This window comes from Lolium rigidum, chromosome 1 (assembly GCF_022539505.1).
Source record: "Lolium rigidum isolate FL_2022 chromosome 1, APGP_CSIRO_Lrig_0.1, whole genome shotgun sequence".
Classification (NCBI taxonomy): domain Eukaryota; kingdom Viridiplantae; phylum Streptophyta; class Magnoliopsida; order Poales; family Poaceae; genus Lolium; species Lolium rigidum.
In genome coordinates this window covers 172,272,876-172,294,090 of record NC_061508.1, presented here as the reverse complement: position 1 = coordinate 172,294,090, position 21,215 = coordinate 172,272,876, and positions in this window count along the sequence as shown.

Here is a 21,215-nt window from a genome sequence, read left to right as displayed (position 1 = left end):
CGGCTGCGTAGCTTGGAGCAAGCCGAGGCGCAATACCTGCACACGTTGAGGAAAGCGCGGCCTGATCTAGCCGTGAAAATTCAGCAAACTTTGGACGAGGAGAATCGTCCACAGAAGAAAGAATGGCGCCCCAAGCAAGTAAAAGCCGATGTGGGTATATCGGCTGGCACAAATATGGTGTTCATACTTCCCTCGGAGTTTCGAGCTCCAGAAACTGAAGAAGTGCCGATAGCACAATTTGATCTGCGGTCCACGGCCGATTATCTTTGAAAAGCCTCGAGAGAAAGGCTACAAACATTTGAAGGCCTTGTACCCGAAAGGTTATATCAATGGGCAGCCGGTCGGCGAGGATGCTGGTTGACACGGGAGCGGCGATCAACATAATGCCATACTCCATGCTACGGCGTTTGGGACGCTCTAACGCAGACTTGATCAAGACCAACGTCACACTAAGCGACTTCAACGGCCAAGCCTCAGAGACGCAAGGCGTTCTGAACGTGGATTTAACCGTAGGCCCGAAAACCATCCCTAGATCATTCTTCATCGTCGACAGCAAAAGCACCTACGCTGTCCTACTAGGGAGGGATTGGATTCACGCTAACTGCTGCATTCCATCTATGATGCACCAATGCCTGATACAGTGGGATGGAGATGAGGTGGAGGTCGTGCATGCAGATGATTCGATCGAGGTCTCCATAGCCGGCATGAATATTTGGGACTCGGAAGACCAAGAGCCGCTCTCTGGAATCAGTTTGGACGGCTGTGATCGCATCGAGGTTTCAAAAAACGGGGTGAGGCTGGTCTTATCCACCGGCCTGACCGAGTAGCAAGAGCAACATCTACCGACGTACGTGGCAAGGCCGATCCCTGCGATCGGCCCCAAAAAATAAAAAGTGACAATCTCACCTTAAGCATGTCACGTAGTCATAGCAGGGAGACTCCCTCCCGTAGTGGAGCACAGATAAGTTGTAAACCTTCATTGAGCAATACAATCAACAAGGAGGCCGATTCTAGCAATCGGCCAAAATTATCCTCGCCATACGTTTTGCCTGTGTTCAGCATCGATCTAGCAGGCGACGGGAAGCTAGGGTATGGGTTTACATCAGCTGATGAACTAGAAGAGATTGACATTGGTCCTGGGGATAAGCCACGACCAACATTCGTCAGCAAAACCCAGCCGAGGTTCAAGTACAGTTCCTGGATTCAGACAACTGGAGAGCCGATATCTTCAATTACTTGAAAGATTCGGCTCGGGGGGCACCTAATATGGAATAGCGGACGATGAAATATGGGGCCGATGCACGAAATCGGCCAGTAAAAAAAATATATACACACAACAACAGGATACAAGTACAGCCGATGCACTGACATCGACTTTAGAACTGAAAAGCCGATGCACAGCCATCGACTCTAGAAGTACAAGCTCAATTGAGCAGTTATCAGGTTAGATGGGGAGGTTCTACTGAAGGAATGCCTCAAGGGCATGGAGGGCGTCAGCACGAACACGATCCACCTCGGCAATCTCGGCCTCATCATCTTCGTCCTTGCCTGTCACCAGCTGCTTGTTCAAGGCGCGTATTTCAGCCAGATCAGTCTTCAGTTCAGCTTTGAGGCCTTCTGCTTCCTCGTGGGAGTGGGCGATAAGAGCTTCCTTAGCTTGGATGAGCTGTTTGGTTGCCCAGACCTTCTCTTCAAGGGCTTCCAACTCCTTTCGCAAGGTGATGACCCACAAGTATAGGGGGTGTATCGTAGTATCTTCGATAAGTAAGAATGTCGATCCCAACGAGGAGCAGAAGGTGTTGACAGGCAGTTTTGATGAAGGATTCACTGTAAATGCTCACAGACAAGTATTCGGGGGTTTTGATGTAACAGATGAATAAAGTACGAGTAAGTAAAATGCGAGAGAAATAATTGCAGCGAGTGGCCCAATCCTTTTTAGCACAAAGGACAAGCCGGTTTGTTTACTTATAATGACCAAACGTTCTCGAGGACACATGGGAATTTAGTCTAGTGCTTTCGCTACATACAGCTGATTAATCTTCATTGTTTTGATAAGTGTTGTGTGGGTGAACCTATGCTAATGTACCGCCCTTCCTAGGACTAATACATACTTGTGATTATACCCCTTGCAAGCATCCGCAACTACAAGAAAGTAATTAAGATAAATCTAACCACAGCCTTAAACTCGAGATCCTCGCGATCCCTCCCGCATCGATATACCAACGGGGTTTAGGTTTCGTCACTCCGGCAACCCCGCAATTGGCAAACGAGTACAAGATGCATTCCCCTAGGCCCATAAATGGTGAAGTGTCGTGTAGTCGACGTTCACACGACACCACTAGAAGAATAACACCACAACTTAAATATCATAACATTGAATATTACTCAACCATAGTTCACTACTAACATTTAGACTTCACCCATGTCCTCAAGAACTAAACGAACTACTCACGAGACATCATATGGAACATGATCGGAGATGATATGATGATGAATAACAATCTGAACATAAACCTTGGTTCAATGGTTTCACTCAATAGCATCAATAACAAGTAGAAATCAGCACCGGGAGAGTTTCCCCTATCAAACAATCAAGATCAAACCCAAATTGCTACAGCGGTGACGATGTCCAGCGGTGGAGATGGCGGTGATGATGGTGGAGATGATGATGATGGTGATGGAGATGATGTCCAGCTCGATGGCGGTGACGATGGCGTCGATTTCCCCTCCGGGAGGGAATTTCCCCGGCGGATTCCCGCCCGCCGGAGAGCTCTTTTCTCTCTGGTGTTCTCCGCCCCGCGAGGCGGGCCGTAACCCTTCGTGAGGATTCCTCTCGTGGCTTAGGTCTTCGGGACGAAGGGTTTCGCGAAGAAAAGGAGGCGAAAGAGGCCGAGGGAGCCCCACACCACATGGTGGCGCGGCCAGGCCATGGGCCGCGCCACCCTATGGTGTGGGCCCACCTTGGGTCCAGCTGGCTCCCCCTTCTGGCTTCCTTCGTCATCTGGAAAAATAGGATTTTTGGTAAAACTTCCTTCCACAGTTGATCTTCCGAAATATTGCATCCTGACGGTGCTTTTTCCAGCGAGAATCTCGGCTCCGGTGCTCGATCTCCAAATAATCATGAAACATGCAAAATAGATGAAATAACATAAGTATTGTGTCCCAATATGAAATATATCAATGAATAAGAGCAAATTATGATATAAAATAGTGATGCAAATTGGACGTATCAACTCCCCCCAAGCTTAGACTTCGCTTGTCCCCAAGCGAAACTGAACTCGGTAAACAGGTCCACATGTTTATGGAGTGAAGAGTCGGTAAATAAAATACGGACAAGAAGCATCATATTCATTCACACAAGACATTATAGTAAACAACTTCCTCATATAACTCAACTTGAAACAAGTATAAGGTAATCACAAATAAAGGTGCATAAGGAATCATAATTGGTGATGGCAAACTTTGTTCTTGGTCAGAGAACAGTTAACAGATTATACTTATCTATTGAGCAGCGCTCTCATATTAAAGCTTATGGTAAACTTGCATACTCAATCATATTAATCATTGATGACTTTCAAAGCTATATTCATTCAGGTAAAACTTTTACTAAACAAGAAAGAGTAAAGACATGATGAAGCAAATCACAATATAATAGTTTGATCACAACAACTCAAATGCTTGCTTGAGATGGAGGGAAATAGGTTTACTGACTCAACATAAAGTAAAAGACAGGCCCTTCGCAGAGGGAAGCAGGGATTAAATCATGTGCTAGAGCTTTTTCAGTTTTGAAATCATATAAAGAGAATAAAAGTAAAGTTTTGAGAGGTGTTTGTTGTTGTCAACGATCGGTAGCGGGTACTCTAACCCCCTTGCCAAACAGACCTCCAAAGAGCGGCTCCCATGAAGGACGTTATCTCTACCAGCAAGGTAGATCATCCCTCTTCTCTTTTGTTTACACATGTATTTTAGTTTATTTAGGGATGACACTCCCCCCAACCTTTGCTTACACAAGCCATGGCTAACCGAATCCTCGGGTGCCTTCCAACAATCTCATACCATGGAGGAGTGTCTATTGCAAAATTAAGTTGCTTACTGATGAATCAGGGCAAAACATGTGAAGAGAATTATTAATGAAAGTTGATTAATTGGGGCTGGGAACCCCGTTGCCGCCTCTTATTGCAAAATTATAGGATAAGTGGATGAAGCCACTAGTCCATTAGTGGAGGCTGCCTAACAAGACTGAAAGATAAAACACCACATACTTCCTCATGAGCTATAAAACATTGACACAAATAAGAAGTAATAAGTTTTGAATTGTTTAAAGGTAGCACACGAAGTATTTACTTGGAATGGCAGAAAATACCATGCAGTAGGTAGATATGGTGGACACAAATGGCATAGGTTTGGGGTTGAGGTTTGGATGCACGAGAAGTATTCCCTCTCAGTACAGGTCTTTGGCTAGCAAGGTTAAATAGCAAGCATAGGAGTTGAGGGAAACAAACAAATATACATGTGATAGAAACAATCATGCATCTTACTTGTAAGCACAAACAGTTTTAACTTCAGAATACTAAGCTAAGAACCGATAAGAAAGATAATAATATCTTCTACATGTATTTCCTCTATTCTTCTTAAACTCAAAGTGTTGTTGCTATTGACCATTGCTAAGTTTGCCAAAACCAAATAGATTTACTTAATGCTCCCAAAGTGGTACCAATACTAAAATCAAGATCAATCATATAGTAGAAATTGCAAACTAAAATAAGGTATGCAATATGTAAATGATAAGACTTCTCATTAATATTCCATAACGATAACTCACACCAAGGGATACATAGACAAACTAAAGGAGAGATACTTCCACACTGCAACCCATCTTATACGATAACTTCCCTACTCATGATATGACACTAATTGATAGTAAAAAGTAAAAGGTAGTGATAATGTGATACCGCGGCACTCCCCCAAGCTTGGAACAAACCAAGGGGATGCCAATACCGATGATGGATTACTCCTTTGGCGATGGTGGTGATGAATTCCCGTCTTCAGACTTCCAAGATAGAGGCTCTCCATCAACAAATGACATCTTGGTCTCGGGAATCCTCGAAACTAGCAAGACGGCTTATGTGTTTAAACCTGTTTTCATACTCACGGCTCCGATTATGAATGTCATAGAGTTGAGCCTGGAGTTTGTTGGTGGTGTCGTGAAGTGAGAGGATGTCGCCCCATAGCTTTGCAGTTTCCTTCTCGTGTTCAGCAATGAGTTCAGACACAATCTTGTGAAAGATATCCAGTTCACGCTCGGCCATCCTCTTGTAATTGAAGACCTCTTGTTCTAGCTTCTCCATCATGTCTTCCAAGCTTCCTTCTCCTTTGGGACCCTGAACATCTTTGATCTGCAGTTTTCCCTCGACGAGCATCAACTCCTTTGGGTGCATCCTCAGCTCCTCCATGTACAAGTTGCCAACATCCTTGCAGGAGCTATCCTTCGGAGTTCCCGACGAAGACATGATAGCTCTAGATCCAAAACAAATCCCGGCAGAAACAGCTCGAAACAAAACACGTCGAGAGAACGATATACGGACCTCCAGGGGTCCGGGGGATTTTATAATAAAAATTTTCAGAACAAACGGAAAGTACCAGGTCGAACTAGAGTCGGAAAGGAGCGACGAGGCGGTGCCACCATAGGGCGGCGCGGCCAGGCTGGGGCCCGCGCCGGCCTGTGGTGGCACGCCCTCGTGCGTCTTTTCCACTCCGTTTCGATCTCGTAATTTTTCATATTTTCCAAAAACAGCAAAAATATTGTTCGGAAAGTAAATCGCGAACTTTTCATTACCGACATCGTTACCTATTCAAAGTCGAGTTCGGCGGATCGTCAATTTGTCCTTTGATGAAAGCCTCCGGTGTTTCCACTTGAATAATATCAACATCAACATTATAAGAATCACCCGAGATATAATGCTTGAGTCTTTGTCCATTCACCACTTGCGTAGCATTGCCTTGGAGAGAGCTAATTTTAATTGCTCCTGAACGATACACCTCCTCAACAACATATGGTCCTTCCCACTTCGAGAGTAATTTCCCCGCAAAGAATCTGAGACGAGACCGATACAATAGGACTTTATCCCCAATATTAAACTCTCTTTTGATGATCCTTCTATCATGCCATTTTTAACTTTTTCTTTAAAGAGTTTAGCATTTTCATAAGCTTCACTTCTCCATTCATCTAGAGAACTTAATTGTAGCAACCTCTTATCACCGGCAAGTTTAGGATCTTTATTTAATTCTCTAACAGCTCGATAAGCTTTGTGTTCTAGTTCTAAAGGTAAATGACAAGCTTTTCCGTAAAACCATTTTATAAGGTGACATTCCCATGGGGTTTTTATAAGCAGTTCTCTAAGCCCATAGTGCGTCTTTCAATTTACTAGCCCAATTCTTTCTAGATTTATTAACGGTCTTCTGCAAGATAGATTTAATTTCTCTATTTGATAATTCTACTTGACCACTACTTTGAGGGTGATAAGCGGAAGCAATTCTATGATTAATACCATACTTAGCAAGAGTTTTTCTAAAACCTCCATGAATAAAATGAGAACCTCCATCAGTCATAATATATCTAGGTACTCCAAATCTAGGAAAAATAATATCTAAAAGCATTTTTAAAGAGGTCTCACCATCCAGCACTTTTTGTAGGTATGGCTTCCACCCATTTAGTAACATAATCAACAACAACAAGTATATGAGTGTTACCTTTTGAAGAGGGAAAAGGTCCCATGAAGTCAAATCCCCAACAATCGAACGGTTCAATAACAAGAGTATAATTCATAGGCATTTCATTGCGTCTGGAGATATTACCAACCCTTTGACATTCATCACAAGATAAAATAAACTTCCTTGCATCTTTGAAGAGAGTTGGCCAATAAAAACCTGATTGTAGAACCTTTTGCGCGGTTCTATCTCCGGCGTGATGTCCTCCATAAGCACTGCCATGACATTTACTCAATATCTCTTGTTGTTCATATTCGGGAACGCACCTTCGCAGAATACCATCCACTCCTTCTTTATATAAGTGTGGGTCATCCCAGAAATAATGCCTCAAGTCATAAAAGAATTTCCTCCTCTCGCTGAGCTGAAAAGGTTGGCGGCAAGTACTTGGAAACAATAAAGTTAGCATAATCAAGCATACCAAGGACTGTCTCGCGAGCTCACCTTTATTACAGCCAATTGTTCATTTGGAAAACTATCATTAACAGGAACAGGATCATAAGCAATATTTTCCAATCTAGACAAATTATCAAGCAACAGGATTATCAGCACCTTTCCTATCTACAATATGTAAATCAAATTCTTGCAAAAGAAGTACCCATCTAATAAGCCTCGGCTTAGCATCTTTCTTTGTCATAAGGTATCTAATTGCAGCATGATCAGTATGAATCGTAAATTTTGAATCAACAATATAGGATCTAAATTTATCACAAGCAAAGACTACAGCTAACAATTCTTTTTCAGTAGTAGCATAATTTCTTTGAGCAGCATCAAGAGTTTTGCTAGCATAATGAATAACATTTAATTTTTTATCTACTCGCTGTCCAAGAACAAGCGCCTACAAGCAAAATCACTAGCATCACACATAATTTCAAAAGGTAAATTCCAATCAGGAGGTTCAACTATAGGAGCAGTTGTTAAGGCTTTCTTTAGAGTTTCAAAAGCTTCCTTGCAATCATCATCAAAAACAAAAGGTACATCTTTTTGAAGAAGATTAGTAAGAGGCTTTGAAATCTTGGAGAAATCTTTAATAAATCTCCTATAAAACCCAGCATGACCAAGAACACTACGAATACCTTTAACATCCCTTGGATAGGGCATCTTCTCAATGGCTTCAACTTTAGCTCTATCAACTTCAATACCTCTCTCAGAAATTTTATGTCCCAATACAATTCTATCATTAACCATAAAGTGGCATTTCTCCCAATTAAGAACAAGGTTAGTTTCTTCACATCTCTGCAAAACTTTATCAAGGTTTCGCAAGCAACTATCAAAAGAATTCCCATAGACAGAAAAATCATCCATGAATACTTCCACAATACTCTCACAAAAGCCATGAAAAATAGCAGACATGCATCTTTGAAAAGTAGCAGGAGCATTACATAAACCAAAAGGCATACGCCTATAAGCATAAGTTCCATATGGACAAGTAAAAGTGGTTTTCTCTTGATCTTTAGCTTTAACAGCAATTTGCGAAAACCTGTAATAACCATCAAGAAAGCAAAAATGAGTATTTTTAGATAACCTTTCTAACATTTGATCAATAAATGGTAAAGGGTAATGATCTTTTTTAGTAACCTTATTAACTTTTCGATAATCAATGCACATTCTATACCCTACAACTACTCTTTGAGGTATGAGCTCATCATTATCATTAGGCACAACAATCATTCCTCCTTTCTTAGGAACGCAATGCACAGGACTAACCCATCTACTATCAGCAATAGGATATATAATACCAGCTTCAAGAAGTCGTAATACCTCATTTCTTACCACATCCTTCATCTTAGGAATTAGACGACGCCGAGGTTCAACAACAAGCTTCGCATCATCTTCCATATTAATGGCATGTTGGCAAATAGAGGGAGAAATCCCCTTCAAGTCATCAAGAGTATAGCCAATAGCACCTCGGTGTTTCTTCAATATTTGCAATAATCTTTCTTCTTCAAACTCGTAAGCTTAGAACTAATAATAACAGGATATATTTTCTTATCATCAATATGAGCATATTTAAGATTATCGAGCAAAGGCTTTAAATCAAAAACAGGATCTTCCTTTGGTGGCGGTGTTGTACCCAAGTCTTCCACCGGTAAATCATGCTTGAGAATAGGTTGGCGAAGAAAAATCTCCTCAAGCTCATCTCTTTCTTTCCTAAAAACTTCACTCTCGCTATTCTCCAAATGTTGCCGCAAAGGATTATTAGGAACAATAACAATAGATGCACACCGCTCCATTTTAAAATCATTACTAGGCAAATCAGCTTTATAAGGAGTTTTGGTAAATTTAGAGAAGTTAAACTCATAAGATTCACCAGCAAATTTAGTCAAAATTTTCTCTTTCTTGCAATCTATAATAGCTCCACAAGTATTTAGAAAAGGTCTACCAAAAATGATAGGACAATAATCGCTAGCAGCAGAACCAAGTACCAAAAAGTTAGCAGGATATTTAATCTTACCACATAGAACTTCCACATCTCGAACAATACCAATTGGAGAAATAGTTTCTCTATTAGCCAGCTGAATAACCACATCAATATCTTCAAGTTCACAAGAATCAATTTCGTGCATAATCTCCGTGTAAAGCTCATAAGGTATAGCACTAACACTTGCACCAATATCACATAAACCATAATAGCAATGATCACCAATTCTAACGTATAGCATAGGAACACTAGCTTGTTTGGGTTTATTAGGATGTGAAACAATATTAGAAGCATCTTCACGTAAAATAATATGACCATCCTCTACATTTTCAGTCACAAGATCTTTAACTATTGCAACAACAGGTTCAACTTTTATTTGTTCTTCAGGTTCTATAGGTTTATTTTCACTTTTATGAACCGCACTATTTATAACAGAGTACTCCCTCATTTTGGCAGGAAAAGGAGTTTTTTCAATATAGGCTTCAGGAATAACATGATCAACAGTTTCAACTACAACACATTTATTAATAGATGAATCAATTTTATCTTTATATGGTTCATGATACTTATCAAAATTCTTCTTAGGCAATTCACAATGAGAGGCAAAAGCTTTATAAAGGTTTGCAGCAACTTGAGAATCAAGACCATATGTAGCACTCATATTACGAAATGTATCAGTATCCATAAAAGCTCCAATGCATTTATAATCATAAATTATACCTGATTCTCTATCTTTGTCGTTCTCCCAACCTTCGCATTTTCTTGGATCCGATCAAGAAGGTCCCTTTTAAACTCTTCCTTATTGCGTGTAAAGGATCCAGAACAAGAAGTATCCAGCAAGGTCTTGTCTTGAAAAGAAAGTCTTGCATAGAAAGTATCAATAATAACATTACCAGGAAGCTCATGAATGGGGCATTTGAGCATTAACGACTTCAATCTCCCCCAAGCTTGGGCAATACTCTCTCCATCATGAGGCCAGAAATTATATATGCGGTTCCTATCTTTGTGAATTTCACTTGGAGGATAAAATTTGGAGTAAAATAAAGGCACAATGTCCTCCCAATCAAGAGAATCACCATTCTTCAAGCAATTTATACCAATGCGCCGCTTTACCGCACAGCGATATAGAGAATAGTTTCTTCCTAACTTCATTCATAGCAATACCCGCACATTTGAATAATCCGCATAATTCATGCAAAAACAGTAAATGATCACCAGGATGGACAGCTCCATCCCCTTCATAGCGGTTATCCATAACATGTTCAATAATTTTCATAGGTATTTTATATGGTATTACTTCCTCACCTGGCGCCTCATCCACTACCGTTGCAAGTAGTAGTAGATTTCCCAAATAGAAATTGAAGAGAAGATCTCTCCATAATGACTTATAGCAAGCAAGCAGTAAATAAAATCAGCACAAACAAGAAAGGTTTTCCTTACCAATTCCACTTACCAATAGCGCTTCACTCCCCGGCAACGGCGCCGTAAAATAGTCTTGATGACCCACAAGTATAGGGGGTGTATCGTAGTATCTTCGATAAGTAAGAATGTCGATCCCAACGAGGAGCAGAAGGTGTTGACAGGCAGTTTTGATGAAGGATTCACCGTAAATGCTCACGTACAAGTATTCAGGGGGTTTTGATGTAACAGATGAATAAAGTACGAGTAAGTAAAATGGGAGAGAAATAATTGCAGCGAGTGGCCCAATCCTTTTTAGCACAAAGGACAAGCCGGTTTGTTTACTTATAATGACCAAACGTTCTCGAGGACACATGGGAATTTAGTCTAGTGCTTTCGCTACATACAGCTTGATTAATCTTCATTGTTTTGATAAGTGTTGTGTGGGTGAACCTATGCTAATGTACCGCCCTTCCTAGGACTAATACATACTTGTGATTATACCCCTTGCAAGAATCCGCAACTACAAGAAAGTAATTAAGATAAATCTAACCACAGCCTTAAACTCTGAGATCCCGCGATCCCTCCCGCATCGATATACCAACGGGGGTTTAGGTTTCGTCACTCCGGCAACCCCGCAATTGGCAAACGAGTACAAGATGCATTCCCCTAGGCCCATAAATGGTGAAGTGTCGTGTAGTCGACGTTCACACGACACCACTAGAAGAATAACACCACAACTTAAATATCATAAAATTGAATATTACTCAACCATAGTTCACTACTAACATTTAGACTTCACCCATGTCCTCAAGAACTAAACGAACTACTCACGAGACATCATATGGAACATGATCAGAGATGATATGATGATGAATAACAATCTGAACATAAACCTTGGTTCAATGGTTTCACTCAATAGCATCAATAACAAGTAGAAATCAGTACCGGGAGAGTTTCCCCTATCAAACAATCAAGATCAAACCCAAATTGCTACAGCGGTGACGATGTCCAGCGGTGGAGATGGCGGTGATGATGGTGGAGATGATGATGATGGTGATGGAGATGATGTCCAACTCGATGGCGGTGACGATGGCGTCGATTTCCCCTCCGGGAGGGAATTTCCCCGGCGGATTCCTGCCCGCCGGAGAGCTCTTTTCTCTCTGGTGTTCTCCGCCCCGCAGAGGCGGCTGTAACCCTTCGTGAGAATTCCTCTGTGGCTTAGGTCTTCGGGACGAAGGGTTTCGCGAAGAAAAAGAGGCGAAAGAGGCCGAGGGGGCCCCACACCACATGGTGGCGCGGCCAGGCCATGGGCCGCGCCACCCTATGGTGTGGGCCCACCTTGGGTCCAACTCGGCTCCCCTTCCGGCTTCCTCCGTCATCTGGAAAAATAGGATTTTTGGTAAAACTTCCTTCCACAGCTTGATCTTCCGAAATATTGCATCCCGACGGTGCTTTTTCCAGCAGTAATCCCGGCTCCGGTGCTCGATCTCCAAATAATCATGAAACATGCAAAATAGATGAAATAACATAAGTATTGTGTCCCAATATGAAATATATCAATGAATAACAGCAAATTATGATATAAAATAGTGATGCAAATTGGACGTATCACAAGGCCTCAAGTTCAGCAGTACTGACAGAGGTGTCAGTTTTGGCGTCCAAAGCTGCCTTTTTCTCATTAAGCCGTTGGCATTTTTCTGCAATATCAGCTTTCAACGGAAGCTGGGCGTGGCGCAGGTCGATTCTCTGATGAGCCAATTTCACCCTTGACCTGTAGGCAGACAGAGTCACAACTGGCCAGAGTTTCACCTGCAACGTCACCGGGAGATGAGGCTGGATGTCTTCAAGAGTGCTCTTCACTTCCTCGGAGTCTTCAACCAATGTATCAATGGAGGAGGAGAGCAGGGCCTTGAGATGCTGGAGTTGACCATGTGTTGCGCTGGGTCCTGACTCTTCGCTTGCTTTAGCAGTAGCCGTTTCGATGGATTCAGGGTCGAACGTTAGCAAGCTTGAAAGGTCATAACCCTGACAAACAACAAGAACAACGTCAGCATACAGCGAAAGAAAAGTTAAAGCTAAGGGAAGGGAGTATACCTCTCCTAAGACCAGAGGAACAGCCGATGACGAGTTGATCGGCTCTTGTGTTTCTGCTGTGGGCTTGGCTAAGTTGGCAACCTTGTCAGCTACACTTTTAGAAGTTGCTAGGTCCAGGGTGGCGGATGGCATCGGTACCTCCTCGGCTTCCCCACTAGAGGTGTCATCAGTCTGCAAAGGAAGTGGTTAGCCGATGGGAACAGCAATGGGTTAGCATGAAATATGAGCCAGGGAGAGTTTGGAGGGTAATTATGTAACATCCCAAATTTCAAATAAAGGAAGAAGAACAATTCCAAGTATCCAAATTCAGAACCAACAAAAACTTTTACTTTGCATATAGTACCCTGCATAGGACTTGTGCATTTTGAGTGATATGCCATGATGATTGTTATATTTGTGAGTATGATGATTTCCAAAACCCTAGAATTTATCAAGTGATGATCACCAACCAAATACATCAAAAAGAGAAAGAAATCCAATATTTATAAAATCCTAAAAAAACCTAACATATGGTCTATGTCATTTTTGTAAATTTGACCCTAAACCCATTTGATCTTCACCCATAGTTGTTTTATGATATTAAAGAGTAATTACAACTTTGAGAATCAAAGATATACCTTTTAAACCAATTTCAAATTTGAAAATATGATCACATGAGATAATGGTCATTTCTGACTTTTATAGTCTGGTCACCACTTTGAGCCTCTCTATTTCAAATTTTCTAAACCAAACAAATCCAACTCTTGGCATGTCATCCAAGTACACAACAAGGTGAACAACTTTTGTATAGATCATCTTACCAAAATCTTTCTGGATCAAGAGATAGGATCAAGCAAAGATGAGACTTTGAAACAGATTCAACAATCCCCATTTTCAAATTGTGATCAAACCTTGCTGCCCCTTGACCATTTCTTGGCTAAACCAAGTCCCCTGGACATCACTAAACCTAACCCATGCAAGAACACGCCATGGACACGACCAGATCATGGCCGGCCATGGCCATGCCGACCACGTCGCCCTCGACACGCCTCCCCTCTTTTCTCTCCACCATCGCCACGGCCACCATGTCCAACGCGTAGCCCACGACCTGCTGAGATCGTCCGTGCACGCCGTCGATCGCGAGGACGCCGACAAGCCCCGGACGACGCGCGCCCGTGTACGCCTGGTACGCCGCAAGCGGCATGGGCGACGTCACTGGCGCACGGACGCGCGCGACACGGCCACGCAGCGCTCGCCAAATCTTGCCGTACCCCGACCATATCCGCGCACCCCCGGTACCCTCCTCGCCACGCGGAGCTCGTCGGACACGCTCGCGTCATGCCTTGGCGACCACGGCCGCCGGAGAGGACGAACGCGCCCGCCACGGCCGCGACAGAACACGCGCTCGCCCGACCACCGTACGCCACCGTTTACCGCGCCGTTGACGCTCCGAGGACCGCGGTGACGTCGTGAACACGACCCCGTCGTCGCCTAGCCCTCTAGCCCACCGGAGCGGCCGCTCCCTTGTCGCCATTGCCACGGCACCCCAGCACCCACGCGCGACTATAAATAGAGGCCTCCCCTCGACGATCCAAGCACACCACCATGATCACCACTCACCACCGCCTCGCTCAGCACCAGTAGCCACCCCAATCGTCGCCGGAGCAAGGCCAATCGACGCATCACTGCCGCGGAAGCTCTGCAGCAATCGCCGTCGATCCAGGCCTCCCCAAGCGACGCCACTGCTACCAGGAGCCTCGCCGTCGTCTACAACCTCGTCGAGCATACTGCCAACCCTAGCTGGAGCCACCGTAAGCCCTCCGACCCCCTACCTGCGCCGCCGGCAAGCTTCTCTCTCGCCGTCGACGACGACACGTATGAGCCGTTAGATCGCATTCTAATCCAACGCCCCCTGTTGATTCATACCGCTTCGGAGTTAAGCGTCGCTGACGGGTGGAGCCCACTGTCCGGCGGCCCGCGCGTGCACAGATGCGTGGTGGGCTGGCCTTGGGCCGTTTTTAAACGTTTGGGCCCAGTTAGTTTTCCCGCCGGCCTTTTTAATTCAAATCTCGCTTAATAATTTTAGTTTGAATTCAATACTGAACCCAACTTTCAAAATACATAGAATCTGTTTGGTTTGGCCAAATTTAACAAACTTTATATCTTTGGAAAGCTAGTAAAAAGTTCTACAATTTGCCACTGGTCTCACTTCGAGTTTCATCGTAGAAATAAAATGATAAAAAGGAGAAGGCAGGGACTTTTTCTTATTTAAATAATTCTTAAAAATCGACCAAAATAGATATTAAGTTAATTCCAACTCCTATAGCTCACATTTGACTTACAATAATTGTTTCGGCAAGAAAATGGAGTGGTCACTTTGCATGATCATGCCCTAGTTTGATTAATGGACAATATGACTAATTTAGTTAAGTGATATTGTCCAAAACTATTATCTAAATCTTATGAAGTATTTTTACTTCATTTAAATATTGTCTCAAATGAATTCATGTGATGTTTGCACCCCTGGTCCAAACACTCCTATATGAACATTTGGAGATCTAAAACATTTGTAGAACTATTAAAGGGTATGAGGTGGTCTACCTCATTTAAATCATTTTCTTCAATAATAATAATGAATGGTTGACTTGGAGCAACATAAGTTCATGTATTATTGTTTGATGAATTAAATCTTAAGAAGATTTCAATGAGAGGAAATTATTCCTCAAGAACCATATGAAATTTACTTGTCACATATGAATAAGGGGAAATTATTTTCCTCAAGTCACCCAACCAATGCACCTACTTATTTCATGTGTGTGCTTAGCATAGCTTGTGTGAAGTAATGATGTGCTTAGTTTAGCTTTGAGCTTGTTTAGTGATTATACTTCGTATTCAACTTTAGACGCTAGCACCGGAGATTATCAAGAGGAAGGAGAATTCTACCCGTAAGAGGAAGAAGAAAACCTAGAGAACTACCAAGGCAAGATAATACTCTTGCAAAGTGCAAAGCTCTCCATGAGCAAGGCACCATGATTCTTACCTTTCTTCATACAAGCCTATCTTATATTTACACTATACAAGTTGTATTTGTTGTGTTCTCAAAGGATGGAATAAAATTGGTCTAGAGAACAAGATTACTAGATGAATAGAGATAGCAAAGCAATGTAGCACCCCTCATGATTAGTGCTAGTGCTAAAATACTAAAACTTGACTACTTTAGATGGGAACATGTGAATGGTGGAATTTGAAACCTTGGAATGATGAAGCATTCCATTGAATGATTGGAGGTGGTTATGAACCAGAGAAGATGGTGATTTTTGATGAAAACCTGATATTGGTTTGAATGCGATACCTTTCCAATTTTTGAGTACCCCCACAATACCTGATTATGGGTAGGGCTTAACTGGAAGTTTATAGATCTTAGTATGGGTTCCCTCCGAACACACATCATAGGGGTTATGCCGAGGCTGCCTCCGTTGTTGAGAAATGATGTGAATTGAGGTGAAATTGTACGGCCAAGCCCCGTGCGCTTCCTGTGTTAACAGCTTGGTTTTCACCGGGAGGCCAAGCTCATGGGGAGAGGTGCTCATACTAGGATGTGTAAGTGAAAGGTTATGGTTGATGATCCGCGTATCGTGTTACGGTGACTCGGAGTTATTCCGACGGATGAAATCAAATGTTGTGGCACAAGTGTGCAACCTCTGCAGAGTGTAAATCTATTCGAATAGCCGTGTCCACGGTTACGGACGGTTGGAAGGGCCATACAGTTTCCTATGTCAGAATTTTGAAAACCTTAGTGAATGTGAATGGTGACTTGGTGACTCGTTTGGAATTATACCAATGTTGTGGGAATGACACTAATGTTCCCACTTAAGTTAGTTAGCACATGATCCAAGCTTGTGAACTAAAATTTGGCTTATGCAAGTTAAAATTAGAGTTTAGTACCTTTAGTTGGCATTTTACATTAGTATTAGTTTGCAAGTACTTAAAGTACTTACGGCTTTGTCCCTGGCTATTCAAATGGCCAGAGTACGATGATGAACAGAACTATCACGAGGATGACCAGCAGGACGCCTACGACAACTAGGGGTTTCTAACGTCAAATGTTGGCTCGTGGACTAGAGAGTCCATTACTATTACGCTTCCGCTATGTATGAACTTGTGTATGTATGTTGATTGAAAGATCAACTATTTGTGTAAGATGAATCATGTGATTCAGGATTGTAAGACATTATGGCTTGTAATAAATAATGACTGTGATATTCGACTATTATGCCTCGCAACAACATTATCCTGGGATTGCGATGAATGACATAATAGGCATCTGGACTTAAAAATCCGGGTGTTGGCAAGTTCGTATCAGATCCATTGTTTGACCTTAGAAGACCCTAGTTAGAATGGACGTTCATAAAAACTTAACTTTGGAATTAAATGAAGTGCATATTTATGAAAATTTACTCGCATTCTTGCCTTTGAGACTATTTCGAAATTGGATGAATAATGTACTTTTCTTAATTGAATCTACCTAAAAATTTGCCACACTTATTCACTCTCTAACTTACTCATCCTTCTCGCTTTCGGATGGAGCCCAATGAACCCATCGCGCGAAGTTCTATCAGCTCGGGAACGGTGGGAGCCTCGTTTTTGAGCACGACCTCACCGCTGCCTCAGCTTTCCTTGGGCGACTTCACCCCGAGTTCCACAGAATTCAGGTGAACGATCAGCCCGGTGGCGAACTCCAGTGGATCATCACTGCAGATCTGCGAGGCACGATGGAGTCTCCCAACCAGGAGAGGATCCTGTTTTCGTTCCGTGAGAGCAACTGGCTCGACAGACTGGCGAGAGCTCTTCAGGAGGCACTGGCACGCCTCTACGGACAGAATGTGGTACGCCTGCTTGCGTCCCGCTTCGCTCACCTGGTGAGGCGTGATGCCTCAGGAGTGCCCATGACTCTGCAGTCCCACCCGGAGCTAAGGCACCACGCCGAGCACCTAGACTTTATGTTGTATCATACACAGCAGGATCTGGACAACGCTCGTGTGTACGCAAACCAGACGCACCTCGCCCTGGCCACCCATGGCGATGCTATCAAGATGCTGTCCAGGGACCGCAACAAGCTTCGCCTGCGGTGTGCGAAGAAGGATGCTACTATCACGCGCCTTCGCGCTCAGATAGCGTCACTTGAGGCCACGGTGAAGGCTCAGGAGGAGCAGATCCAGGAGATGGAGGAGGACGAAGCCGGTATCGATATTCAGGGAGGAGGAGCCTTCCTGAGTGACGATGACGACTTCGAGGAGGACGAGTTCACTGAGGAGGAGGACTACGCTTTTCTGGAGCCGGGACCTGATGACGTTGTTCCTATCGACGTTGAGGACGAGGGTAGCTGCACTTGAGCACTGATGTAGGCATGAGTTGTATCCCGACCGTTGTATCGTAGTATGTGAAATGGTTCTTAAAACCATTGGAGTGTTGAACTACTAACTTGTAATATGTGATGTGGTATGAATGAATGAATGTTTGTGTGTGTCATCCAAAGCATTCAAGTTTTTACAAGTTTTTGAACTTATTCAAAATAAACCATAGAATTTCCCTCTTATCTTATAATCTCCTGTATATTCAGATGGCCCCTCCCAATCGCAACAACAACGATGCCATGATGCAACTGCTGCAAACCCTGCTGGCAGACAGGGAGACTGAAAGGGCTGAACGTCAAGCCAACATCACAACACTGCAAAACCTCGCAAACCAAGGCCATGGGAATCATGATCATCCCGGTTCAAAGCTCAAGAACTTTCATAACACCAATCCTCCGGTGTTTAGCAAGACGGAGGAACCCCTCGATGCCGATGAATGGCTTCAGACCATGGAGAACAACTTGGAGGTAGCTGGAGTGGAGGCCAACGAGATGGTCCCGTTTGCAACCCATTACCTCGCTGGACCAGCCCGAGCCTGGTGGACTAGCACCCGTGCCATGAACGGAGGTCAGTTCATGACTTGGGCAGATTTCAAGCTCAAGTTTAGCAAGTACCATGTACCCCCAGGTCTTATCAAGAAGATGAGGGATGAGTTCCGTGAACTGAAGCAAGGTCGCATGACGGTGGTAGAATACCGCGACAGATTCCTTACCCTGTCAAGGTACGCCCCCGATGAGACCGACACCATTGAGAAGAGGCAGGAGAGATTCCTGAACGGGCTGCATGATGAGATGCAGACTGTTCTCGTCAACATCCCCTTTGCCGACCTTGAAGCCCTAGTTGACTCCGCCATCCAGATGGATGGCAAGCTGAACCAAGCCAACGAGAACCGCAAACGTCGCATGATGCACCAGAGTGGGCCTAGCAATGCCCCGAAGTATCGCCCTAGCTCAAGCGGAAGTTTCGCTCCTAGAAACAACCACAAGCCCCCTATGCAGAACTCGCGCCCCGGTTATCAGAACCGGAGCGGAGGAAACTCCAGGCCAGGAGGCCACAGCAACAATTACAGCAACAACTACAACAACAACAACTTCAACCGCGCTCCGCCCAGAGCTCCCAACCCCAACACCAGCAACACTAACACCGCTCCAAGGACTGGAAGCAACGCTATTCCTGTCGCAACCAAGGACAAGTCAACTATCACTTGCTATGAGTGCGGAGTGGTGGGGCACTACTCCAACGAGTGCCCCAAGAGACTCGCCAAGCTCGCCGGCAACACCGCTGCACCTGCTCAGCAGCAACGCCGCGTTTCCACCGGAAAGAAGTTCGCCCCCAACAACCCCAATAACCGCAACGGCCGTCTCTTCCACATGAACGCCGAAGAAGCTCAGGAAGCACCAGATGTTGTACTGGGTATGTTTCCTGTCAACTCAGTACCTGCCAGAGTGTTGTTTGATTCCGGAGCATCTCATTCTTTTGTCACTGAAGACTTTGCATCAACAAGTAAAATTCAACCTCTCAGTTTGAAACATGTCATGATAGTTCAAATCCCCGGATCAACCACTAAAGCCAGAAAATTTTGTAAAAATGTACCCATCAGAATACATGAAGTAGAGTTCTATGCCAATCTGATAATTTTGGGAACCAAAGGTTTGGAAGTAGTACTGGGAATGGATTGGATGGCCAAACACCATGGAATGATTGACTGTGCCAAGAAAGCCATCACCATGACCAGTAGCACCGGTATCATAGTAGAACATGTCTCTGAACTGCTACCCATAAAATTTACCTGCAACCATAGCGTAGCCAAGCCAACTCCGGATCAAATCAGGGTCGTTTATCGATATCCTGATGTGTTTCCGGATGGTCTACCCGGTATGCCCCCAGACCGGGATATCGAGTTTATCATCGAGTTAATCCCCGGAACCGGACCTATAGCCCAGAGAGCCTACAGCATGAACCCAGCAGAGCTTGTGGAGCTGAAGAAGCAACTGGATGAACTGTTAGCCAAGGGTCTGATTCGACCAAGTGCGTCACCTTGGAGATCCCCCGTTTTGTTTGTGGATAAGAAGGATGGTGCCAGTCGTTTATGTACGGACTATCGTAAGCTTAACGATGTCACCATCAAGAACAAATACCCCTTGCCAAAGATAGAAGATCTGTTTGACCAGCTGACCGGTGCCGTAGTATTCTCGAAGATTGATCTCAGGACTGGATATTGATGGCGTGTATTTCACACGTTCGTTGGGAACCCCAAGAGGAAGGTATGATGCGCACAGTAGCAAGTTTTCCCTCAGAAAGAAACCAAGGTTTATCGAACCAGGAGGAGCCAAGAAGCACGTTGAAGGTTGATGGCGGCGGGATGTAGTGCGGCGCAACACCAGAGATTCCGGCGCCAACGTGGAACCTGCACAACACAACCAAAGTACTTTGCCCCAACGAAACAGTGAGGTTGTCAATCTCACCGGCTTGCTGTAACAAATGATTAACCGTATTGTGTGGAAGATGATTGTTTGCAGAGAAAACAGTAAAAACAAGTATTGCAGCAGATTTGTATTTCAGTATTAAAGAATGGACCGGGGTCCACAGTTCACTAGAGGTGTCTCTCCCATAAGATAAAAGCATGTTGGGTGAACAAATTACAGTCGGGCAATTGACAAATAGAGAGGGCATAACAATGCACATACATGTCATGATAAGTATAGTGAGATTTAATTGGGCATTACGACAAAGTACATAGACCGCCATCCAACCGCATCTATGCCTAAAAAGTCCACCTTCGAGTTATCGTCCGAACCCCTCCAGTATTAAGTTGCTAACAACAGACAATTGCATTAAGTATGGTGCGTAATGTAATCAACAACTACATCCTCGGACATAGCGCCAATGTTTTATCCCTAGTGGCAACAGCACAAAGACAACCTTAGAACTTTCGTCACTGTCCCGGTGTCAATGCGAGCATGAACCCACTATCGAGCATAAATACTCCCTCTTGGAGTTAAAAGCAAAAACTTGGCCGAGCCTCTACTAGTAACGGAGAGCATGCAAGATCATAAACAACACATATGTAATAACTTGATAATTAACATAACATGGTATTCTCTATCCATCGGATCCCGACAAACACAACATAGAGTATT